At 46.7% G+C, this 27,354-nt stretch overlaps 1 protein-coding gene across 4 annotated transcripts in view; it reads right to left on the bottom strand.

The window, feature by feature from the left end:
• Positions 1-27,354, bottom strand: part of Grhl2 (grainyhead like transcription factor 2) — a 140,640-nt gene that overhangs the window by 98,649 nt on the left and 14,637 nt on the right. The window lies entirely within an intron of this gene.

A 27,354-nucleotide genomic window follows, 5' to 3' on the forward strand; every position in this document is an offset into this window, starting at 1 on the left:
TTATTAGTTACATATAATCAATAGGTTAATGATTCAAAATGTTTTATCAAATTTAATCTTGCTTGAAATTCCTGGGAAATTGTAGACCAATCTAAATCTCTTCATAAGAACAGCAACATAAGCTTCTCGGCAAACACATTAATACAGATGACACTGTGGGACAGAGCTATGCGGGGTGTGGTGAGGTGGACCCTACATACGAATCCCATTTGCTGTAGAATTCTGTTACATTAAAGATGACATGGAAGCATTGGGTGAGGAATGAGGAGACTAAGTTCCCCAAGGGACAGCCTGTGAACTAGTGCTAACCAGGCCAAGCTGTATATGGAGAGCAGCAGTCTACAAGGCAGTCTTACGATCAATGTAACAATGACTCAGACACCCAAAGACCACAACAGTCCTCCACAGCTCCCCAGGGAGGGACCCAAGGTCCCGAGTGACAGTCTGGAGAAACTGTCACTCATTTCTTGGCCCTTTTCTCTTATTCACTGAAAGGGAACCAAAGTGGGTACAATGACACTGTATTCAACAACACCTACCCCGACAGTCACATGACATGGATAGGTGGCCGGTGTCAGAAACCACAACAGTCGATGGAAAGTCAGCCACCAAGAACTTCTGATGGTCACCAAGTTCCAAAAGACAGTCCTTTCCAGCCTCCTGATGGCCAGTGTTCCTCGGCTCACTTTGTGATGGAGGACTGGTGTGAACTTCTAAAGCGGGTGTATCAAAGGCCCTTCGTGTGATGGCATGGTGCTGTACGTTCCTCAGGGTCCAAAAGGGACATTTGCATTGCTAGAATATATTTGAGACGGGAGTAGTACTGGTGGGAAGTAGCATTTATCAGGTGGAATCTGGGGCGCAACAGTCTCCCGGCCTGAGGGGAGCTCTCTGTGACCGTGGAGCTCACTAGGAAGGAACAATATTACTCCACTGCAAATAATCGGGATTCAAAGTGATCCCCCCCCCTCCCCCGCCTTTTTGGCTTTTTGAGACAGGGTTTCTTTGTGTAGACCTGGATTTCACCCTGTAGACCAGGCTGGGCTTGAAATCAGAGATCCTCCTGCCTCTGCTCGGATTAAAGGCCTGCGCCACCACCGCCCAGCCTTCATCTCCCTTCTTTGGAGTGAGACAAATGCCTGCTGATGACTAGGCGAGTGGTGACCCATAGTCGCCCACAGTGACGGAGAACCGAGCAGACACCTGTGTTTCAGGGTCTCCTGTCTTAAGTGGGGTTAGCAATGCCCGCCTGCCTGCCTCCCTCGTAATGTCCTGGAAATAATTGATAACTGGGTCCTGGGGAGGACGCACCACTGACAGTTACGCGGCATCGCCACAACCCTATCTCCTGCGTTCCTGTCAGTTTCTGTGCCTTCCAGGCTTCGTTAAAGTTGGTTATAATGTATTAATAGTTAAAAAAACAACAACAAAAAAAAAAAACTATGACTAATTAGAGAGAAACCAGAGTTGTTCCTCTAGTGCTCGCCACCCTATAGGCTTGGTTGAGAACCCGTGGCACTCGAGCTCCTGACCATGGAGGGGTGAACAGGACAGATGTACCCACAGGGCCTAGCAGAATGGAGAGCCACTTTGCAGGGGGTGGGGTGTGAGAAGAAGGAAATGCAGAGCTGAGGAGCAGACAGCTGATCCTTGATAACAGAGGGAGGGGTAGGACGTATTTAAACTAATACATTTTATCATTCAGAGTGAATTTTTTTTTATAAAAGAAGTGTGTTTATACCCATTTTTGGAAAGTCCAATAGAAAAGAACTTTCTTTTTCTTAAACAAAAACAAAGCCATAGCGTGTCCACTTTGTAGAAAATGACTGATGATGAGGGTGGGTTAGCCGTGCAGGCTGGAAGTGTCTGTAACAGAAATGAGACCTGAGGGAGAAGCCAGGAGAACTGGGCTCCCCACTTTGATGGGCTGGCCCTCCCCATTCTGTCTATTTGGGTCACCTTGTCTACATTTCACTCAGAAAGTGAACCAGAAAACTGAAGTACAGGCATTCTCTGGAGAGTCACTCAGTGAAGCACTCAAGAGGGGAGACTTAGAAAAAGATTCCACAACTTCAGCTTTGAAGCACGTGGTGGGTGTGTATTGCTTCTGTGTCGTCCTAAGGTTGAAGACTGAGGCTAAACCATCGGATCCTAGGAAGCCGTGTTTGCAATAGGCTGCCCTTGAAAGGAATAGACTACGCTGTGTCTGGGAAGAGCAAGGTCAGCTGTGCAGAGGAGGGCGTGGCTAGCGCTGCCTCGTTCTAAACACTGAGCAGGAAGTGGAGGTCTGCTACTGCACAGATTTTTCCCCAATCTTCCTCCTGAGTCTCCAACTCCTTCCTGGAGACTCCAGCTCTTCCTGGTATAATTCACTGGTGACTTCAGGGGCTTAACCAATGTCTCCCCTAGGAGGGAACTGTTAGTGAATCCTTGCATGACAAAGAGGGGAAGAAATCTAGGAAATCACCCTTTTTTTTTTTTTTTGAAAACACAAGGGCCTGTTATGTTCTCCCCTTTAACTGTGCAATGCCATGTTTTATTCTTCAGAAATCATGGTCTTTCTGACACAGAACACTGTAGAATAATAAAAATAGGATCATCTCTCTGATGTGCTGAGAAGAAAAATGTACTTACTACTACAAAGAAAATGAAATGTTCTTTTTTTGGTGTGTGTGTGTGTGTGTGTGTGTGTGTGTGTGTGTGTGTGTGTGTGTGTGTGTGTGTGTTAAGAAATACCTTCTAAAGGTTTACCTAAAGTTTTATCACCAGTTTTCACTGGTTTTAAAGTTTTATCATTGGTTTTCACTGGGAAAGACAATTCTAATTCTGTATCAGTCAATTCTTACAGGATTTTTCTCTGCAGCCCTGTTTCTATCCAGTTCCAGGCTGGCCTTGAACTCAGAGCTCTGCCTGCCTCTGCCTCCCTAGAGGGCTGGAATAAAGGCATGCACCACCACTGCTGGGCTTGCTTCAGCTAATTCTTAAGCCTCTGGGTTCACAATCTAGGTGGCCTTGCACTCTCTGAGCAAATGTGAACTTGACCTCTGGGTCTCTCTTTGAGGAAAAAAATGTAGGCGAGCTTCGAACATTCACAGCATCGTTCAGGTCACTCACGCCTGTTTTTGTTTCCTGTGGCTCACTACCTTCTTCTGCGCACACAGGGCAGGCAGCAGGGCTGAGAACTGAGTCATTGGCTGCAGGGGAAAAGGAGCCAGCTACCAGAGACTCTGGACCTCCTGCCAGGGCCAGCCTCCCCCTGCCTTGGAGCCGTTTAGGAAGGAAAGTTTCACGCTGAGGGGCTCAGGACACTTAGCCCATGGCATCTTCATCTCTAAAATCACATGTCCTGAGATATGAAGCAGCAAAATGTAATGAAGGAGGAGGAGGAAGAGGAGAGAAAGGATGGAGTGAATGGCTGGGAAATCTGTACAGAGAAACACAGGGAAATGCCCAGTACTGTGGTTCACACCTCTAATCTCAACACACCGGAGGTAGAGGCAGGAGGATCAGGAGTTCAAGGACACCTTAGACTGCAAGAAACTCTGTCTTAAAACAAACAAATAGCAAAATGGCAATTCTAGAAATAAATACAATATATATGAGGTTGACTGGGAAAAAACAAAAGGTAAATAAATAAATAAAATCACATGCCCATTTTAAGTCAGTCGCCAGATCCAACATGACAGCTTCTGTCTTAGCCCTCCACGACATTCTCAGTAATCTCTCCAGAACTTCCCTCCTCGGTGGGAATCTGGTGAAATAATCTTCGTGGAACACCATTTTCTAGAATGTAGCATGAGTCCGTACTGCCTTGATCAGGTCCAAAGCCCTCCCAATGATATTTATTCTCATTATCTAGTCCCGGTTGGTCAGAATTTGTGCCCTCTACTTGCTTAATATGGAGAAGTAAACTCTTTCTCTGCCATGCCTTGAAGACCCCATCCTTAACTCCTGGCCTTAGGGCACATTAGCTCCCTCTCGCTCCCTCCCTTCCTCCCCTTCCCTCTCCCTTTCTCTCCTTCAGAACATACTTCAGAAGCTTCCCTATTTAGTCCCTCGGAGTTGCCTTTTGTCAAGCTACCTTTAAATTTTCAGTACACAGATTGCCAACAGCACAAAAAGGACCCAAGGACACCGGCGGGGTGGCATTCCCCTAAACAAAACCCTACGGCAGCCTCCCCACTGTTCTTGATCTACCTTGGGTTCCCAAGCTTTTGTGGCATCACTCTACAAAGATCTGGACACCCCCCTCCACTGGCGTAGCCTTTGGTTTCCTTCCAGAAGCACCAATTCCACCATGTGTCTCTCCCTGGTAAACACATCTAGAAATCCAGATGGACCTTAGGCACTTAGGCTCAAGAAACATCTAATACAGACCTTCTAAAACATGTCAATTATCTGTTTATGAAGAACTGGTGCACGAGATGGTGGCGAATTCAGACCCTGGCCCCGTGCTAACTAGCTGTCACCTGCCCACAGCTCAGCTTCCTGTCTGTGGTGAGCTGTTAGATTAAATGAGAGACTAATCGGGAGCAATGGCCTCTAATGGAGGCAAAGATTAGAATAGACAAGATAAGGTGGGAAAGCCAAAGGCCTCATCTCCAACCACCACACCCTTCATGTCCCGGGCCGCCCTCAGCCTTCCTAATCTCTGCAGATAGTGATGCCACTCTTGCGGTTTTAACACATCAGATCCCTGCTGTCTTAGTCTCTTATATTCACTGCAACAGAAAAATCCCTCTGGTTTTACCTGCCGACTCCCTACAGAACCTGACCACCTCACACCACCCCATTGCTAGCACCTTGGTCCAACCACTGCATCCTGACTCCTGGGTGATTCCTTGTCTCTGGTGGCGAGTCTCCCACTCAGCCTCTCCATCCTTGACTCCTGCAACTCACACCTTTATGGAGTCCCTCCCACACTGAGCCAGGATCAGTTCATTCGAGCAGCAGCATATGGCAAAAATGAGTTTCTCACTTTTATAAACCGATCCTGAGTCCATCTCCCTGCCATCCCTTTATTTATTCATTAGCTCTGGCAGAGGAAAACTGACCTATTGTGGTAAAAAACTGAATCCCTGACCAGTGGGGGACCAAGGACTGCCAATAACGGTAATTCTCCAGCCGCAATTCAGACTCACTCAGCTGGGACCCAGGTGACAACCCGAGGCAGAACCATTCAAGTAAGTTGTCCCCAGGTGTGGGGAATGAAATCCAGTTGAAGGGTGTTATCTGCTCCTCAGTCTCCCTCCCTCCCCACTCCTCTCTCCTTCCCAGCCTCCAAGAGGTGAGTTGTTTGTTTGTTGTTTCGTTGTGTGTCCCTGGCCCTGACCTTCAGCCCCTCCACAGGCCCACAGCAGTGGAGCCAAACTGAACTGAAGACTTTGGAGCCGTTTGCCAAAGGAAGGCTTCCCTCCTTTAGGCGATTCCTCGGGTGATTTTGTCAGAGATGAAGCCACTCATTCAGATCTACAAACCCACTCATTCGAGTATGTGCTGCCACACTCCTGCTCAGCCCTCTTCCTAATCATCCAGAGCTGAAAGGGTTAAAGGATGAACCTAAAGCCCTGAAGCTGAGGTGGAGGGGCAGCAGGGAACAGAATGATGTCATGGTGGGAAATGGGAGGACAAGGGTGAGGAGAGGATGTTTTAAGTAGGAATAATCTGTTAAAACAGTAACCTGAGGTGTGTGGGGGCCAAAATCTAATATGCACACAACAGTTACAAAGCACTTTCACGTCTATTTACTTTTTCACTTTTAGACCAGTTTTTGGTGGTGTTGCCAGACCGGTCATGGGGTGCCTCACGAGAGACACTCCATGAGTGCCATGGCAAGTCTTATAAGGGAAAGCATTTAATCGGGGCTTGCTTACAGTTTCAGAGGTTAGTCCATTAGCATCATGGCGGGGAGCATGGTGGCCTGCAGGCAGACACTATAGCGGCAGAGAGCGGAAGCTGGGCTGGCTGGGCTTCTGAAACCTCAAAGCCCACCCCCCAGTGACACACTTCCTCCAACAAGGCCACACCTCCTGATTCTTCTAATCCTATCAAAGAGCTCCACTCCCTGATGACTAAGGATTCAAATACTTGAGCCTATGGGGATCATTCTGTTCAACCAGTATTCTGGTCACCTTACAGAAATTAAATTACGTGTTTTCCAAACAACCCTCCCCCCAAAACGTGAAGTCGGACTCAGATACCATGCTCTTCACACAGATGAAGCACCAGGTTTGCCAGAGGTCTTGCAGCAGGCCGCGTGGGGCTGGATTGTGGCCCACACAAGGCCTCTGAAGTACGGTTGCCTGTACTTGGCTCAGTGCTATTATTAGAAGGCAATTTCTTAGCTGGGTGTGGTGCCACACGCCTTTAATCCCAGCACTTGGGAAGAAGAGTCAGGAGGATCTCTGAGTTCCAGGCCAGCCTGGGCTACATGGAGAGATCCAATCTTAAAAAAAAAAAAGAAAGAAAGAAAGAAAGAAAGAAAGAAAGAAAGAAAGAAAGAAAGAAAGAAAGAAAGAAAGAAAGAAAGAAAGAAAGGTGACTTTATTTTTATGTAAACAATTGAGAAAGTGTATAAATTAAGAGTAATAAAGAGATTGTACAAAAGGAGAAAGAAATAATTTGTCTAAATTATTTGTGGAATGTTCCAAACTCCTGGAACATTCTACAGTCCATCAGAGAAAGAACACATTTTTGTGAGCGTTTTCTGTCTGGTTTTTGGCAGTGCTAGAGAATAAACCCAGAGCTGCGTGTGGTAATCAAGCCCTTTATCCCTCAACTATATCTCCAGCCCAACATATGCTTATATTACGTGAGGAAATGGCTTATTCATTTTCCGTTTGGCATAACTAGAGGCCAAATGTTAACAAATAAAATAGTTCAGATGATGGAAATATGAATTAAAGAATTGAGAATTCTTATTATTTAGTGAGCAACCCAAACTGATTTTTACAGGAAATAATTATTTTGTAACCAAGTCAGCTTTGCAGTTAAAAGGGGACAGGATTCTCCTGAGGCACTTACAGTGCTTGAAGCTCTTGTAGGAAACACAAAAAACAAAAACTTCGCAGCCTGTAGGGCAGGTTTCCATTTCCAGACCCTTTGTGAGTTCACTTGTATGTTTATAACCAGCACAGAGAAGAGAGTTTCCGTATGCTTCCAGAGGACATTGAGCAGAGGAGACGGGAATTCAGGAGAAGCCAGAGGTGAGAAGCTCAACCTCAACTGGCGCAGGCCAAGTTAATACACCACAAGACCTGTTCCCCACAACAAGCCTTCAGAATCTTCAGGGTGCATGACCAAGCCAGCCTCTGTACTGTATACCCAGAGGAATTAGAGACAACCACTTCTAAATAAGCGGCCCCAGGACGAGAGAGAGAGAGAGAGAGAGAGAGAGAGAGAGAGAGAGAGAGAGAGAGAGAGAGAGAGAGAGAGAGCTGGAAAAATGCCTAGGGTGAGTTCAAACTATTTATGATAGATAATCTGTTTGATTGTTTGATTGTTTTATTGTTTTGTAAACAGGGTTTCTCTGTATAACAGTCCTAGCTGTCCTGGAACTCACTTTGTAGACCAGGCTGGCCTCGAATCAAGAAATCCGCCACCACCACCTGGCCTATGATGAATAATCTTAGTTTTCACTTTGATTAGGTTGGGAAGCACCCAGGAGACTAGTAAAGCCTGTGGGGTGGCCCCCAGCTCATTTCAGGAGAGGGCTAGCAGTGGAGGAGATCAGCCCTGAATGTGGGCATTACTAAGGCATGTATGTAGGGGCTCAGGCGGAATAAACCTGAGCGGACAGAAGGAGCCTGGAGCACAGGCCTCCGCCTTCCTCTCCCCTCCCACTCATGATTTCCAGGGCCCCACAAACTGAGCTGCCCTGCTCCGCCACAGCCATGACGGACAGATACATCTGAAAGTATGAACAAAAAACAGAATCATAATCCTTCCTCTCCCGTCATTTACATCGAGTGTTTTGTCAGAGCCCTGCAAAGCTGTCTACACACTATCATGAACAGAAGGAAGAAAAGATTCAAATACAAAACAGAAAAATGATGCAACGTTGGACCCCAGCTTTTCCTGTGGGCTGCACTTGGGTATATAGTAGGGAGACCTCCAGGGTCACATCAGTGGCTCATCCTACTCACCCACTTTGGGGAAAATGAGCTCAACTCTGCTAACAAATGCCTGAGACTATCCATTCTCCTCCTCCTCTTTTTTTTTTTTTTAAAGAAAAATGGGGTCTCACTACATAGTTCCTGGTCTACACTATGTAGACCGAGCCTTGACCTCATAGAGATCCACCTGCCTCGGCCTGTGATTAAAAGCATGCACCACCACACTGAACTACCAATTTTAACATGAGATCTAAGAAACATTGGGTACTTACGGGAACCTTGCCTGAATGAGAGAGAAACCCCAACATGAACAAAACAGCTTACTTAGAAGGAAAATAATGTTGAACATAGAAAATACTGTTAAGCCGGGCGGTGGTGGCCGATGCCTTTAATCCTAGCACTGAGGAGGCAGAGGCAGGAGGAGTTCAGGGAGTTCGAGACCAGCCTGGGCTACACAGTGAGTTCCAGGACAGGCACCAAAACTATACGGAGAAACCCTGTCTTAGAAAACAAAACAAACAAACACTACATAAACTTGGAAAAAACAAACAAACAAAAACAACTGTCCAACAGGACATAAAACAGGCCTCAAACTTCAGTTTCTCTGTCCTAGATAGAGATAAGTGTTGACCTTCATGGACCACCTTAAAAAAAAAAAAAAAAAGAGAGAATTTAGAAGGAGATGGGGGAGGGGCCGTCTTCCTAAATGAAATGACAAGAAGAAAGATTTGACTGGAATATTGAACACGGCGAAAGATCAGCTAAATAGATGGAAAACAGGGCCTGTCGTCTGGAAGGGACTAAAAAGTTCTTCTATTCATCTATCCTTTCTGAAAGAACAATTCAAGGACATAGTGGTGAACATCTTTATTCCCAGAACTCGGGAGACAGAGGTGGGTGGATTGCTGTGAGTTCCAGGCCAGCCTGATCTTCATACCAAGTTTGAGACAGCCAGAGCTACATAGTGAGAGCCTGTCTCAAAAGAGGGAAAAAGAAAAGGAATAATTTCTTGATCCAAAGTTTAAAAAAAAAAAAAGATATGTATGGATAGGAAATAAAGTCAATATATCAGAGACAAGTGAGCCAGAACGCTATGAAATTCATTTAACTGATTTCTCACCATGGAAATATAATAGAAGGGAAATATAATAGAAGGGAAGTGAGTGGGTTTTTGGTTTTTGGTTTTTGGTTTTTGGTTTTTTGGTTTTTCGAGACAGGGTTTCTCTGTGTAGTTTTAAATGCCTGTCCTGGATTGCTCTGTAGCCCAGGCTGGCCTCGAACTCAACATAGATCCACCTGGCTCTGCCTTCTGAGTGCTGGGATTAAAGGCGTGCACCACCGCTGCCCAGCACGTGAGTGTAATTTTTTTTTAAGGTATTTTGAAATGAAAGGATGACAAACTGATAAGCTACATATTTGAACTGAATAACTTGAGCAATATTTTCTAAAATACAAATCAAATATAAGTCTCTCAGTTCACGAAGCTACGTGTTTGGACTTAAGAATTTGAGCAATATTTTCTAAAATACAAATCAAATGTAAGTCTCTCAGTTCAAGAAACAGAACTGGCAGCATTTGTAGAAAATGATCACATTTGAGTTTTTGAGCAAAATTTAAAACTTACATCCACCACTAAGGAAAAAAAGTCATAATATTTACTTATTTCCTAGTGAGATCTGTAAAAATGGCAATGGATGCAATTTTTCGCTTTAATGTCAGGAAAAAGGTTCACATTTGGATGATCTGAACTAGCCAGTATTATAAGCTGCCAGTGAAGAATGTTTCAAACCTCAGGCAGGCGAGAGATCTAGTCAGGGCACAGGTCAGGCCTGAGGCCTCAGGGAGCAGAGTTCACTGTGGATTCCTTGTCTGCATTGTGTTAACCTTTCACACACTACCTGCTGAACTTGGGGTGATAGGGAAATATATATGTGTGTGTGTGTGTGTACACAATTTCCTTTTTCAACTGTAGGTATGACACCTACGCAAAAACAGACAGGAGGCCGACCTGCTAAACCAGATACTTGAAGAGAACTGGAAAAACATGAAACATTGCTCTTCTCACTAATTCATATTTGTTTCAGAAAAGCTAGTTGTTTTTATTTTAGACAATGTTTCTTTAACATGCAATAGATTTGTAGTTATTATTTTAATTCATTCATTCATTAATAACGTCTTCAATTTCTTTCCAACGTTTTAGCCTTTTGTGGGATGCTGTGGTTGAGTATGCTAGACTTCCGTTCTACGCCAAGCTCTATCCAGCCTATCTTCTAGCATCACAGATACCAATGAAATCCACATAAACATGAACTCAGTCACAACAGTCTTCAATCATTAGTGGGTTAAAGGGATTTGAACCAGTGCTTTGGAAAGCCACTGGAGAAGGCAGGACGTGGTGCCACATGGCTGTCCTTCCAGGGCTAAACGTAATTGTTTCAGAGTGCTACATGCTTACGATGGAAATGAATAAGGGCTAAAGGGTAAAGAGCTAAGCATGTAACATGTTAGGGGGAAGACAACGAGAACAATTAATAAAAACAAAGTAGATGGACAATCGAAGACACTAATGCATACAATTATCATGTATAAAAAAGAAATTAATGAAGTAAAAACATGTAAGAAAGGGCTGTTTAGGTAAAGACGCCTGGCAAGCAAGCCTGGCAAACTGGATTCAAGCCCTGAAATTCCTCCGTGGTAGGAAAGACTCAATCACCTCCACAAAGCTGCCCTCATCACCACACAGATACATTGTAACACACACACACACACGTTAATTGTAATTCCTTTTATAATAGTTTTAAGACTAATGAAATGGCAAAGAAAACTAACAAATTGCCGAGCTGCACGGTTTTAATAATCCCAGCACTCGGAGGCAGAGGCAGGCGAACCTATGTGTCTGAGACCAGCCTGGTCTGCAGAGTTCCAGGACAGCCAGGGCTGTTACACAAGAAAGACCTTGTCAAGAAGAAGAGGGAGAAGAAGGAGCACAGTGTACTCTGAAGTCTGTCTCACCTCAGTGTCAAGTTTCAGAGAAGCCAGCCTTCAAAACAGCCTAAAAATGGCGAGGAATCTGACCTAAAAGAATATTGACATTAAGAAAGTGAATCTCGCCAGGCAGTGGTGGCGCACGCCTTTATCCCAGCACTTGGGAGGCACTAGAAGATGACCAAGTTCAAGGCCAGCCTGGTCTACAGAGTGAGCTCCAGGACAGCCTAGGGCTACACAGAGAGAAAAAAACGCCTTATCATAAGAGAAAAAAAAAAGTGAATCTCAAGCTGGCATGGTGGGGCTCATCTTTAATCCCAGCACTTGGGAGGCAGAGGCAGGCAGGGTTCAAGACCAGCCTGATGATCTACAGAGCAAGTTCCAGGGTTACACAGAGAAACCTGGTCTCAAAAAAAAAAAAAAAAAAAAAAAAAAGAAAGAAAAGGAAAAAAAAGGAAAGAAATAAGGAAGGAGAGAGAGAAAGGGAGAGAGAAAATTAACAAACTGACAAAGACAACCAAGACAGACATACATTAATAAAAAGAACATTACCAGTTGTTTCACGTAAATTGAAAGCCACCATAAGGTCTAGCAGGGAGCCGCACTTGTAGAAAAAGGTGACTATCCCAGGACTCCCTTACCTGAAGAGGAGACAGCTGGAAGTTACTGCCTTAGCCAAGGGATGAGGGCAGAACTCTTGAAACAAAGGAAAGGTAATGGGGCAAAGCTGGAGTAGGCGGCGGCGGCACAGGGTATACCAACGGCGGCTACTGCAGAGGGTATAACAAGCAGTGAAAAGTCGAAGGACACAGACTCAAAACCAAGGGGCTGGGGGACGGAGCCCTGATCTCGCTGCAGCCTTTGCTAATGTTGCTTATGCAGTGGAGCATAAACAGACGAAAAGGCCACCCAGGTGTAAGACAAGGGCTGAAGGGGACCCCGCGGGAGGTAAAGCCTTCCTTTATACAGCAGGAAGCATCCTGACCGTCCTTCCTCTGCTCCCCCCGGAAACCTGGTCTCTTCCTGGGGAGTCAGACAATTCCCCCCTGCAGGCTGAACACCCTCCTCCTCCTCCCTTCACCTAGGTCAGACCGTCCGGCAAGCAAGATGGCTCAGCAGTAAAGGCACTGGCTGTCAAGACTGAGTTAGATGCCCATCACCCCTCCTGCAGAGTGTCCTCAGAGCTCCACACAAGCGCTGTGGCACACAGTAAACAAATAAACAAACAAACACTTTAACTATATGGGAAGAGGGCTCAAGACAGGGTTTCCCTGTGTAAGCCAGGCTGGCCTCAAACTCAGAGATTCTCCTGCTCTTGCTGGGATTAAAGGCATGCACCACCACGCCCGGCTAGTATGATTTAAAACATTTATTTGTTCATTTGTTTGTTTTGTTTTTTGAGACAGGGCCCTGGCCATCCTGGAACTTGCTCTATAGACCAGGCTGGCCTCGAACTCAGAGATTCGCCATCTCCTGCCTCAAAATCTCTCATCTTACAGATAAAGTGAGGTCCGGAGAGATCATAGCATTTTCCTGGTACCACAGTTATTTTTGTTGACACTGAAATAATTAGAGAATTGATTGTGAGAACAGCCCATGGAGCTGGCTGCCTGCTTTGCAAACGTACATACCAGCACGCCTCCATGAGAGTAGAATGCAGATCGTGTACAACTTCATGAGGAGTCTCAGCCCCGAGTCTACCCATCCACTGAGCAAAGTTTACAGAACTTCTACAGAGCTGGTCTAGTGTGAGGGGTAAGTAAGCCATCCAGACCAAGTGCCTGCCACTAGGAAAACCTTACTGACAGCACTCATTCATTCATTCCCTCATTCATTCATTCATTCATTCATTCATTCATTCATTCATGTGGTCTTATCACGGAGATTCCTCCAGATGGCACCATGACATCCAGTGCCCACCCACACTTTGAAGTCTTTTTTTCACATTAGACTTTAATCCCTTGATCCACAAATCCAGGTGTAAAGAAATAAAGAACATCATGGCCGACATGGGTTGCTGGTTTCATCTTTGATTTTCCTTTTTCCTGTAGTGGAACACACTATTTAAAAACCTTGAAAACTAAGACGCGTTCACTTGGCAAGTCCTGAGTGCGCACCTACAACAAGCAAGTAAGCGGCCCGACCTCTGCCCTGGGGAAGCTTTTCCAGATGAATTCACAACTGCAGAGGTGACCAACGCAGACGCAGACGAGGAGAAAGCACAGGGTGCTGGGAGGCATTCTGTCACGGGGACCAAACCCACTCTGCAACTCCAGAACGCAGAATGAAGCCAGGGCCGGGGCCGCTGGAGGGGTCGTCACACTCCCCTGTGTCCTCTCCCCAGCCAGCAACTGTGCATGGACCTCGCAGGCCACAGAAGCAGGCGTGTTCCGGGGAGACACAGTCCTTGTCTCAAAGACCCTCCGCCCTGTAAACCTTCTTTGGAGGACACAGTGGTTTTGAGGCCTCCACCTGACATCCCCCCTCTCCTCCACTCGGGTCTTGGCACAGTGTCCATCTCTGACTTTTCCAGGTCCCCATGGGTGGGTGCCAATCTCACAGGTGGCTTTTCTTGTGAAATTCTTGCAAACTGAACCCAAAGGAACAGAGGATCTATGTCAGATTGAGACGGTGCTGCTCAGGATTAGTTAGAGAAATGACACAAACATGCATAAAATGAAGGAAGGTGGGGAGATCGTGTCATGGAGGGGTCCAAGGAGGGATACAGAAGAGGGTACAGTAGGAGCTGGCCTCTCTGAAGCGGGAGGAACTCCCCCAGGAGAGCTGGGTCATACCTCATCAAGAAAGAAGAAAGGGGCCCCTGGCCAAGTGTGGACACACACCGACAGCAGGTCACACAAGGGCTTGTCGTTTGTTTTTCAGATTTGATTTTAGTTCTCTTCATTTATCTGGGGGAGGGGGAGGGCTGTGTCATGGAACAAACACGGACAAGTTTGGGAAGTTGTTCTCTGCTCAGATGGCCAGGTTCAGGGTCAACGGCCCTTACCCATTGCACTGTCTCTCCAGGACTGGGTTAAAGCAGATTGTGAGTGCAGACAGATGTATGCAAGGTCTTCAGAAGAGAAACAGTCCCATCAAATGGACTTTGAGAACATCATTCTGGCGATGGTGGGTGGATAAAGAAGAACGGGATACAGGAAAGTGATGGGGGGGCTGGGGAGATGCTCAGTGGCTAAGACTGGGTACCGGTCTTACAAAGACTCAAGTTCAATTCCCAGCACAGGCAGCTCACAATCCCATGCAACTCCAGCTCCAGGAGATCCAATGCCCTCTTCTGGCCTCTGAGGGCACATGCATTCATGTGTACATACACACACACAGATGCACACACTCATGTAATATAAAATAGAGGAAAATTAAAGACACTAACAAGAGAGCTACTGAAAAGAGCCAGAAAAGATAAATTCAGGATTAGTTTCTACATAATAAAAAAATCATTTTCACAGGATCTCCCTGAAGATTCTGTGCTAATTCTCTTTATCTCAAATTTGATGTTTTAGTCTCTAGTTACTCAGATACAAATCTTAACCCTGACTGTTTTTGTATTGTGTCTTAGTCAATTCACAATCTCATAGAATAAGTGGATTATTCAAAATTAATAGATCCTCTGACAACCACACTGGAATCAGCCTCCATCTTTAACATGCTTCACAGGAAGGAGCGGGAAGTCCACACAGAGATCACCCCAAAACACAGACGTTGGAGGTATCCTTTCTATAAAATAAGACAAATAAATGGGCTTTATTGCGTGGCGGATGTGACCAGGGCCGCAGGTAAAGCTCTGCAGCACAGTGCTTGCCCGGATACTTCCTGGGCCTGGCACATTCCTTAAAACAACAAGAATAAACCAGTTTAATCAAGCCCAAACAAAAGTGACAGAAATACCACGTTAAACACTTTGGCTTGCCTCATGAAAATTTAGATAGCCCTCCTAAGGAGCTGTCCAAAAAGCATAAGTGAGTTATGGGTATCTTTCTCTTGGGCACCATAGATAAAGAGAAGGGGGAGGGGCAAGAGGGAGGGGGAGGGGCAGGAGGGAGGGGGGTGCTGTGGGGTGTTCTGTGTGTCCCGTGGGAGCCCGTTCTTGGGTTCCTCATGGCTTTACCCAGCAGGTCCACATAGAGGATGATTAGGACCACGGGCCTGAGTGCAGGTGTCTGAGATGGTCTGCACTTGGCTGTGCTGGGGGATGGTCTGTATGGCAAATGTGGTGCTCTGATTGGTCAATAAATAAAACACTGATTGGCCCGTGGCTAGGCAGGAAGTATAGGCGGGACTAACAGAGAGGAGAAATAAAAGAACAGGAAGGCGGAAGGAGTCACTGCCAGCCGCCACCATGACAAGCAGTATGAAAAGATGCTGGTAAGCATGGCAAAGCCGCATGGCAAAGCATAGATTTATAGAAATGGGCTAATTTAAGCTATAAGAACATTAGCAAGAAGCCTGCCACGGCCATACAGTTTGTAAGCAATATAAGTCTCTGTGTTTACTTGGTTGGGTCTGAGCGGCTGTGGGACTGGTGGGTGACAAAGATTTGTCCTGACTGTGGGCAAGGCAGGAAAACTCTAGCTATGGGGGGGGGGGGGCAAAGAACTCCGCAGCAAATGGCACCAGACTTGGGAGTGAAGGGGTTCCAGTCCACTTGTGTATTAACTTATTTAAGTTAAACTGCTACTCGAATTCATTACAACAAATCCATAGACATGTTGAGTTCAGTTTCATATTCAACCACAAAGACACAAAAATATAGAATATGTGGATAAATCTTTACTGGGGTGTTGGATTTAGAAATAATTATTTAGGCCAGTGGGAGCTACTCAGCGAGACCTGTCTTAAGCAGGAAGGGGGCAAAAAAACTAGAGCTCATCTTCCGTATTTACCAACTGCACAGTGAAGGCAAGCAGTCCCATGTCCCGCATCCCCGCAGATGCGGCCACAGCAAAGGAGACAGCGAAATCAATGAATGCTGCAGAGTCCTTGCGACTGGAGTCCAGCCCACAGCGGGTCGGAGAGCTGCCTGCAATGCTCTCAGTAAGCCCCGACCCTTAGCAAGGGCGAGAAGAATCGGGGGTCCTTCCAGTCTTGGAGAAGAGTGGAGAGATGACTGGAGAATGGTCTGGTGTTACTGGCTAGCAGCGAATCGCTGTGTTGATGGGGCGTGGCTTCATGGACCGAAGGATAACAGTGAGAGGCCGGGGAAAACCAGCAGATGACCAATGACCTGACCAATGAGTGAGGTGGGGAACAGGCCAGCAGGATGGCTGCAAGCTCTAAACCACACACACACACACACACACACACACACACACACACACACACACACACGAGAAGAGGCCAGAGGTCAGGTAGAGCCTACCAAGTGACTCGGGAACTGTGGGGACCACTTCTGAGAGCCCTGGCACAGACGCCCCTCCCCCCGTGGGTGATTTTAGAGTGGAAAAGTCATTTCCAGTGCAGCCCGTGGTCACCGAGGGCAGGAGAAGCTGCTGTGTGTGCCTCCATCGTGGAGGAAAGTTGGCAGGGAGGTCTAGGGGGAAGGGGTGTTTGAAAAACCATGAGCCTGCAGGGATGAGCCTGCATCGTCCCGTGAAGAACCTGGGCTCTAGAGCTCCCGAGACCCTGCAGACACAGCAGCTCCGATTCCAGGGGCCCCTCTGCTCCTGGCCCTCTAGACTGCACATGACCCACGTGGGACGACCCAGGTTCTATGTGTAAGCAATCTGACGACTCTTCTTCGATAAATAAATTCTATGAGCTCTGATCCTCGGGGAGCCCTCACTGCTACAGCAGATAATTGCAATTAAGACTCTTGGCAGGAAAATACACTAAACAGCAAAATTAAGACAAAAATCTTTTGGGGGAAGAGCAGAGGGGAGAAGGCGGTTGAAAGCGCGACTTGAAATTCCAAGGCATTTTCCCCAAAGGGACCCTTTCTTCTCACACTAGCGACTGGACACCTGACACAGGAAATGAGAAATGCAAAGACCCAAGAGACGGTCCCCAGAGGAAGCAGGGATTCCGGGGCTCCAGAGAGTAAGGCCACAAAGGCACACACGCACGCACGCACGCACACATGCGCACTCACTGTCCCTCAAGAGGTTGCTTTCCTGAAGACCTGGAATGGACTCAATATGGAACTTTCTCCCACAAAGCCAAGCTTCCCCATGTTGCCGCAGCTTCACAAGTGCTGGTATAAACTGGTATTGAAAGGACATGCAAACTGGCCTCGGCTGGCGGAATGACAGAAAGTGTGCTCACAGGGCTGGGAAAACCTAAACTCGAGGGCTTGGGAAATGACAGCCATGAGGGTGAACTGATATGGAGAGAGGCCGGAGTGTGAAGCGTGGCCGCTGTGCGAGCCCTGAGCCGCAGAAGCTGAGACAAACGGCCGCTCTTCAGACCCTTCCTTAGCGTCGTTTCACACGTTACAGGAAATACATTTCTTCCATTAAAAATAAAATCATCAGGGTTCTGTGAGATGGCTCAGCAGGTAAGGACACTTGTCAGGCCTGGCAACCTGAGTTCAAGGCTCACAACCCCTATGGGAGGTCCTCTGACCTCCAGACTTGAACCACGGCACTCACAATCCCATGTGTGTGCTCGTGCATGTACATACACACATACACTATAAGTATGTATACACGTATGTCACACATACATATTGTTTGTTTTTGTTGTTGCTTTTCCAGGTAGGGTTTCTCTGTGTAGCCCAGGCTGTCCTGGAACTTGCTAGCAGACCAGATTGGCCTGGAACTCACAGAGATTCCCCTGCCTCTGCCTCCCAAGTGCTGAGATTAAAAGTGTGCACCACCACCACCTGACACATACAAACATTTTTAAAAATTAATGTTAACTGTATTTTAAGAAAATATTGTGCCAACCAGGCTGTGGTGGCACACACCTTTAATCCCAGCACTTGAGAGGCAGAGGCAGGTGGATCTCTGTGAGTTCGAAGACAGCCTGGTCTAGAAAGTGAGTTCCAGGACAGCCAAGGCTGTTACACAGAGGAGCTCTGTCTTGGGGAAGAAAAAAAAGCAAACAAACGGAATTTTGATTTGCGCATGAATTTGGTAAAGACAATCCCTCACACCCATCCCATCCCTCATATCCATCCCATCCACACTTGCATGTCCACTGTACACATCTTGAGAAGTGGGAGATGAGAAAGGTGTGAGGAGGAGATAGGAGAAAATGAGGAGGAAGGCAGTGGGGAAGGGGGAGGGGAGAGGAGGGAAGGGGGAGGGCAGAGGAGGGGAAGGGGAGGGCAGAGGAGGGGAGGGGGAGGGCAGAGGAGGGGAGGGGGAGGGCAGAGGAGGGGAGGGGGAGGGCAGAGGAGGGGAGGGGGAGGGCAGAGGAGCGGAGGGGGAGGGCAGAGGAGGGGAGGGGGAGGGCAGAGGAGGGGAGGGGGAGGGCAGAGGAGGGTGACCTGGCAGCTGAGGGCTGAGACCTAGTCACTCAACGGTCAACAGCACAGCCCGACGACGTGGAGGCGCACCTTACCAAACTGCTCCTTTCTCTGGTCAAAAAGACTGTGTGGCAGGTACTGGAGAGCAGCTCAAAGCTCCCAGCTGTGGGGAAAGGAGCCCCGCAGGGACCAGGCCTCCTGGGACTGCTCCAAGCCAGGAACTGAAGTGGCTGACTCCCCCAGATGGCAGGAAGTTGAACACTAAACTTTGAGAACCTTTCTTAGAACGCTGGGCTGAAAGACTGATCCATGCCATCTCCCTTGTGGCCCTCAGAGTCCCAGTCCCTGAAGGTCTGAGGCTTTTCCCAGCTCATTCCCTACATGGCCTCACAGGGAGTTCCCTAATGCAATCTTTGTATGTTTAATCTCACCTAGGTGTCTGGTTCCTGGTGTGTCTGTATAAAACGTGTATAAACTGCAACAAGCACGTCTTGGGTTTCACCTGTCACTTCCAGTCCTATCCACAGGAGTTACTGCGGAAGTCAATCTTACTATGACCCAGTTTTCCTAGTAAAACGTCCACAAAGGCAGGAATGGATTGTCCTGGGTAGGTATTTAAGCATGGCCTTACGTATGGGTGTATAGATAGGTAAGGGTTGGCCTGGGAAAGAAAGAGTTAAATCCGATGAAGGGTGAGAAGTCATAAGGACCTGGACCTGGTGACTTCGAGAAAACCGACTGCTGTCCATCTGTAGTCTGAGCAGACAAAGGAAGCATAGAAGGAACTGGAAGGTCAGTCAAGGACTTCCCCAGGCTCCAGCACCATCACGGAGTAGATAAGTCCAACAGTGTATGAATAGCTGCAGAGCAAAAAACACAGACTGTTTCCCAACTCATTTAACCCGCCGGCCTACCAGACAGCAAAATGCAGCAAAGGGACCATGCAGTCCTGGCACACCCAGCAGGAAGAGGAGGTACAGCCATGGCTCCATCCACGGTCTGCCACACCCACGCACCGTAGCTGCACATCGCAACCCAAGTGTGAGAGCCAAGGCCCTCACTCCTGTCCTTCTTATACAGGAGAACGTGAAGCACAGAAAATAACAACTCAAGGTCCCACTAGCAGCGACAGTGGAGATGGGATGAACAGAGACATAAAACCATCAGCCGAATCTGTGCATCAGGCTGAAGATGTCTTAGTGCTAAAGGACTTGGCCTGGTATATGTGATGTTCTGTATTCCATCCCCAGGAAGGAACACACACACACACACACACACACACACACACACACACACACACACACACACACACACACACACACACACCATTTAACATCAAAATTAAGAAGAAAAGAAATCCTCAGAGTTTAAAAGTCAAACAGTTATATCCCTGGGGCTACAGAGATGGTTCAGCAGGTAAGAGTATTGGCTTCTCTTCCAGAGGACCTGGATTGGATTCCCAGAACCCACACAGCTGCTTACAACTGTCCATAACTCCAGTTCTAAGGGTTCAACACCCTCTTATGGCCTTCTCAAGCACTGCATACAAGTAGCACATAGACATCCTAGCAGTGGTGGCGCACGCCTCTAACACCAGTACTTGGGAGGCAGAGGCAGGCGGATCTCTGAGTTTGAAGCCACCATGATCTACAGAATGAGTTCAAGGACAGCCAGGACTACACGGAGAAACCCTGCCTTGAAAAAAACAAATAAACAAAAAGAATTATAATCCCAGTATTTGGAGACAGAATCAGGTAGATGTCTGGTGGTCTACATAGTGAGTTCCAGGCTAGCCAGGGATACACTCCAATGAGACACTCCTTTCCAAATAAATAAACAAATAGTAAAAATAAGTAATTAATTGCCCCAAATTGATGAGATAAAACTATTATTAAAAAAAACAATGTACCATGATTATAAAAGAATGTTCAAGAAATTGAGAAGTTTATGAATATCACTAAACACTAATAATAAGGTCTCATTATTAGGTCTCAGTGGTAGAGCATTTCCCTAGCATCAAAAAAAAATTGGAAGATAAGAAAAAATACATTATGAAAAATCATCATTAATAGTTTCAGTAACATTTGTATCCCCCAAATTCCTGTTGAAGTATCCTCCATAATGTGACAATATTAGAAGGAATCCCCGTGAATGACTCCTGAGCCATGGGTTTAGAAAGCTAGTTCAGAAGAGGGCCTCCCCGGACCTCAGCCATGCTGGCAGCCTGATCTCAAAGTTGCAACTGCAGAACCCAGAGGACAAATCCCAGCGTTTGTCAGCCACCCAGAGTGATGGTTTCGCTCTAGCAAGAAACCTGAATCCAGAGGCAGCATCCTGCCGCACAGACAGAAACCTCTGTGGTCCTACCTTCCAATACCTTCTTTGTTTTTTTCAGACATGTTGTTTTATGTATACGAGTGTTTTGTCTGCATGTACATGTGTGTGCACCACGTGTGTGCCTGGTGCCCCAGGAGGTCAGAAGAGGACTTTTGGACTCTCTAGAAGGGAGTAGCTGGTGGTTGTGAGCAGCATGTGGGCGCTGGGAACCGAACCTGGGTCCACCACAGCAGCAAGTGCTCGTAACTGCTGAGCCACCCATTTCTCCAGGCTCAGCTTTCAACACCTTGTTTGAAATCCTAACTAATGTGATGAAGAAAAGGAAGGCTTAAGATGTCTTAAATATGGCCAATCACGGTGGCGCACGCCTTTAATTCCAGCACCAAGGGACAGAGGCAGGCGGATCTCTGAGTTCTAGGTCAGCGTGGTCTACAGAGTGAGTTCCAGGACGGCCAGGGATACACAGGGAAACCCTGTCTTGAAAAATAAAAATAAACAAACAAACAAACCAAAACAACAAAACACTCAAACTCACTTATTAAACTGGCCCATGACCTTGGAGACACGTCTCATTGAACACCTGAAGTTGAAATGAAGTGGACAGAGCCATGTGTATTTCCTGTCCTTCACTTGACGGGCTCACGTGTTCCCTCCCTCTCCGTCCTTCCCAAACAACAAAACACCTATGTGGTCAAATCCCTGGACACACTTAGATGCAGGTGTCCACATGCCTCACACCCACTCACTCCCGCCATGAATGAAACTGAACTTGCTCTTCAGAGCCTGCACGGCCGAACTGGGTTAGGTGTGTAAATATTCCCGGAGCACAGGAGATGTCAGAATGTCTCTCCAGGGCTGGAGAGTTGGCACAGTGGTTAAGATGCTCTTCCCGAGGACCAGTTCAGTTCCCAGCACCCACATCAGACAGCATACAACCACCCCTAGCTCCAGTCCCAAGGGATCTGACACCCTCCTCACCTCCAGGGGGACCTGCGCACTCAACATAGGCACACACATACACACATAAATAAAAATAACTCTAAAAAAAGTTTTCTCAAGTCTAGATTTGTATTATATGGCACATCAGTTAGATTTTGGTATTTTTGAGTCAGACAGGGTCTCACTATGTAGCTGTCCTGGAACTCAGTATGTAGACCAGGCTGGTCTTGAACTCACAGAGATGCTCCTGCCTCTTTGACCTGAGTGCTGGGATTAAAGGCGTGCGCCACCACCACCCAGTGTCACCATTCCCAAATTAGATAAGATTTTATTTGTTTTGCATGTGATATGTGCATGTGTGTATGTATGTGCATGTGTGTATGTGTATATGTGTGTGCATATGCATGTATGTGTGTATGTGCATGTGTGTGATATATGCATGTTTGTATGTATATATATGTACACGTGTATATGTACATGTATGTGTGTATAGAGGACAGAGGAAGATGTTATATGGTCTCATCTTTTCTTCTCTGCCTTTTCCCCTGAGGCGGGGCATCCCACAGAACCTTGAGCTCATCAGTTCTCAGCTAGGCTGTCTCAGCGAGCCCCGCTTCTCCTCCTGTCTCTACCAGGTTCCCCGAGCTCCGGGGTTAAGTGTGCACCATGCTCGACTTTTTAAATGAGTGCAAGGGATTGGAACTCGGTTCTCATCTTGCACAGCAGACTCTCACCCACTGAATCATTTCCCCAGCCCCTGGATTATTTTATAGATCACACTTTTGTGGTTCTCATGGATGATCTGCCTCATGCCTCCCACTATTGCTGTCCTACAAGCCAGTCTTCTGTAACCCAGGCTGGCCTGAAACACAACACACATCATGAAGGATGACCCTGAACTAATAATCCTCCTGCCTCCACCACCCAAGTGCTGGGATTACAAACATGTGCAACCACATCTTGTCTCAGTCTGCCTTTAAATGAAGGTGTTTTATGATACACGTTCTCATTTGTACATACAAGTTTTTGTTTTTTTGAGCCAGGATCTTACTATGTAGCCTTAACCAGCCTGGAAACTTGCTGTGTAGACCAGGCTGGACTTGAACTCACAGAGATCTGCAACCTGTGCCTCCCCGGTGCTGAGAGCAAAGGAGTGTGACATTACAGCCTGGCCAGTGACTTATTTTTTAAATTTCCAAGCATTTGGCTCTTATTTCCAAACTTCTTCCAGGTATTTCATCCTAGTCAAAACCCCCACCAGTGGTGGGTCTGAGCAAGTGGACAACACACCCCTGCACAAGGCTGCTGTCCTTTCTCATCTTTGCCACTTAGATAGATGATATGGTCATTTCTTTTGATCTGCACTTCATTGTTTTCCTTTCCTCCAACTTCCCTCTCCCCCTCCCTCCCTCCCTCTTGAACTTGCTAAGAGTCACCCTCACTGAGCTGTACCTTCAGCCCAGCCTCGAATATGGTCTTCTCCCTCTTTACAGAGCAGTGGTTCTCAACCTGTGGGTGACCCATTCAGCAAGCCTCTATCTCCAAAAATATTTACATGACAATTCTTAACAGTGGCAAAATTACAGCTATGAAGTAGCGACGAAAATAATTTTATGGTTGGGGGTCACCACCACATGAAGAACTGTATTAAAGGGGCGCAGCGTTAGGAAGGCTGAGAACCACTGTGAGAGCTTCATACTTGTTTATTTGTTATTTTGGAATCTTTAAAGCCCGTTTATACAGAGTTCCACTCTAGAGACTTCGCCGTGAGTAAGCACAGCGTGTCAGTGGCTCTGAACCACCATCTTGTCCCTGGGACGAGCCAATGAGTCTGAGATTGGTTCCTAATTCTCCACCACTGAACACCATGACTCAGGTCAGCATTTCCACTGCAGAGAAGGACGGACCCTGTCTGTAGAGTGCTGATGAGTAAACTCAGGATAAACACTACCACAAAGCTGGGGGCTCACCCCAGATGGACATCTCACTGGTGTGCTGAGTGAGGAGAAGCCAGACACACAGCCAGCACCTACTAGGTGCCGAGGCCTCAACGACGACGACACAGGCTGCTAATTTAAGGTTTAAGGATGTAATTAGAAGGGAAAAGCGGTCTTACAAAAACAGCCATTTCACGTTTAGCTTCCATTCTTGGGATAATTAGCGGAGAGGAAGATGGAGACAGGTGCAGACTGAGACAGTCCTCAGGGCTGGTGCTCTCTCCTTTGAAAAGGACGCCATTGTGTGTTCATTTCTCAGCTGGGTCAGGCTTCCGTCATCCCCCACTCCACCCGCCCCCCCCCCCTTGGTATATTAGTGGTCAGAAAATACTTCAGTGGTTTATCTAAAAAGTAGGGCCCGGCGGTGATGGTGCACGCTTTTAATCTCAGCACTCGGGAGGCAGAGCCAGGTGGATCTCTGTGAGTTTAAGGCCAACCTGGTCTACAGAGCGAGATCCAGGACAGGCACCAAAACTACACAGAGAAACCCTGTCTCAAAAAAAAAAAAGGTAGGGATACAGGTGGATGAGATGGCTCAGTGGTCAGTGGTTAAGGGTGCTTGTCATCAAACCAGGCCATCTAAGTGTGACCTCAGAAACCCACATGGTACAGAGTTTGTCCCATGGATTGTCCTCTGACCTCCACACCAGTGCACACTGTGCATTACTCTTGTGCTTGATGAGAGAGAGAATGCTCCAGTGTTGATGTACTTTTTCTACTTTTCTTTTTGTTATTGGTCCTGTTCTTGGTTTTTTAGAAGCTGTTTGTATATTGAGATACTGATCATTGCTTACCACAGTCTGTCTTTGGGCTGTGGTGTGGTTTTGTTCTTCAGAGATTTCAAATTCTTACACCACCAAATTCATCCTTTGTGACTCATTGTTCTTTTCCTTTCTTTCCTTCTTCCTTCCTGTCTTTCGTTTTTCAAGATTTTTTTTTTTACTATTTAGTTATGTATGTGGGGGGAGGGGAGTGTGTGCACATGAATGCAAATATCCACAGAGGTCAGAGGTCTCAGATCCCCTGGCGCTGGGGTTACAAGCAGTTGTAAGCTACCTGATATATGTGATGGGAACTGAACTCACCTCCTCAGAAAGAGCCGTATGTCATGTCTCCAGCCTTCTTCTTTCTCCCTTCCTTTTTCTTTCTCTCTTTCCTTCCGTATTTTTCTTTTGTGTGTGTGTGTGTGTGTGTGTGTGTGTGTGTGTGTGTGTGTGTGTGTGTGTGTGTTTTTCAAGACAAAATTTCTCTGTGTAGTGCTCAATGTCCTGGAACTCACTCTGTAGACCAGGCTGGCCTCGAACTCAGAGATCCACCTACCTCTGCCTCCTGTGTGCTTGGACTTATTAATGCTGTATATTCTGGGCTGGCAGGGTGACTCAGCGGGTAACGGAGCACCGAGCCTGATCCTAGGGACCTACATGGTGAAGGAGAGAAATGACCCCTGCGGGTGGCCTCGGCACTCCACACATGTGCCGTGGCATGCACACACCTCTCTAATAAACAAACAAGCAAGCAAGTTAACACACGTATTTAAAAAAGGTGTGTTCATGTAAGAATGGATCTTCCGCCCAAACGCTGCGTGCTGATGATTAAATTCACGGCCCGGTACATGCCAGGCCAGTTATCTGCCAACAACCAAGTATGCCTGCTCCATTTATGTACATACTCTTTGACATCCCTCAGTATCATTAAAAATATTTTCTTAACATAGATTTTGCATTTTTATTAAATTGTTATCATGATTTAAGTGTTTTTTTTTTTTAATCTAGCCACCTCAGTTTATGGCATTATTGTTTGTAATAGTTACTCAGTGATTCTTTGCTGTTTTCTAGACATAATATCACACTGTATGCGAATGATGTCTCTCCCTCTCTTCTCAGTTTTCTATTTTATTTATTATTTATTTATTTTTAAAACACTTGGCTTTTTTTTTTTTTTTTAATTTTATGTGCATTGGTGTGAAGGTGTCAGATCCCCTGGAACTGGAGTTACAGACAGTTGTGAGCCGCCATGTGGGTCCTCTGGAAGATCAGCTGGTACTCTTAACCACTGAACCATCTCTCCAGCTCCCTATTTTATTTATTTTTTGAGTCAGGGTTTCATTGTGTAGCCCTGGCTGTCCTGGAACTCACTCTATAGACCAGGCTGGCCTCAAACTCAAGAAATCTGCCTGCCTTTGCTTCCTAGGGCTGGGACTTAAGACGTGGAACACCATGCCTGGCTTCTACTTTTTTTTTTTTTTTTTTTAATTCTTATCTCTGCCTGGCAGTGGTGGCATACACCTTTAGCCCCAGCACTTGGGAGGCAGAGCCAGATGGATCTCTGTTGAGTTCAAAACCAGCCTGGGTTACAGAGCGAGTTCTAGGACAGGCTCCAAAACTACACAGAGAAACCCTGTGCTGGGATTAAAGGCATGTACCACCACATCCAGTGCAAGTTTGTGTTTTTGTGTGACTGGATATGCTACAGAGCATTCACCCTAGGCAGTATGCTACAATTCACGACAAACAGGGGATAACACAGGGACCATACACACCCTTCCCTCTACTCCCAGAAGATTAATCAAACCCAGTTTTGATTAGACTTCCAGCACCCAAAGATGATTTTTTTTAATGTAGTATTTTGGGCCTGGTAAGTTTATGTACAGAGAAGGGGAGTGATGGGGGAATGTCTTTCTGTACGCTGCAAATATGTGTTGCTCTGAATGGTTGATAAATAAAGCCGTTTGGCCTATGGCAAGGCAGCTTAGAGGAAGGCGGGAAATTCAAAGAGAGAGACAGGAAGGAGAGAAGAGAGAGATGCCAGCAAGCCACCCAAGGAGCAACATGTAACGGGACGCAGGTAAAGCCACGGAACATGTGGCAATACATAGATTAATGGTTATGGGCTAATTTAAGATATAAGAGCTAGCTAGCAAAAGGCTTGAGCCATGGCCATGCGGTTATAATTAATATAAGCCTCTGTGTGTTTACTTGCGGGACGCCAGTGGGAGAGATTTGTCCTGACCGCAGGCAGACCGGACACAGGAACTCTTCAGACTACAGGGGAGAGGCGGGGGGAGCAGGCCAGGAGAGGCACACAAATCTCACTTGTGAACACATCACCCCAAAGCAGACCTGCTACTTCACACGTTCGACTCCTGCAGCCGACAGCTGCTTTCTTCTTTGTTCTCATTTCACAAAAGTTTTAAGGCTTTTTTTCTTTTCTTTTTCTCTTGTAACTTTGGCAAGATCACTGATTCCCCAAAGCCAGCTTCTCCACGTCCTAATGAAAGTTGTTAGCTGTGTGGATCATCTCCTGAGCAGAAGCCAGTCCATGAGATGGAGAAAAGGCCATTAACTCAGTTCTCCACTGTTTTCAGCTTTAGAGGGCCAATTTCAGGCTCTCCCATGACCTCCTCATAGGAAACCAACATGGTTGGAGCCAATAACCTCTCCCCCAAGATCACTCCAGAGCAGTCTGGGACAGAGCAGAAGGAACTTCAGGGGAAATTCTGATGTGTGCGGTCTGTGGTGGTGGTGGTGGGGTGGGGGGTAAAAGATCCTCTTGTGCT

This window comes from Peromyscus maniculatus, chromosome 20 (assembly GCF_049852395.1).
Source record: "Peromyscus maniculatus bairdii isolate BWxNUB_F1_BW_parent chromosome 20, HU_Pman_BW_mat_3.1, whole genome shotgun sequence".
Classification (NCBI taxonomy): domain Eukaryota; kingdom Metazoa; phylum Chordata; class Mammalia; order Rodentia; family Cricetidae; genus Peromyscus; species Peromyscus maniculatus.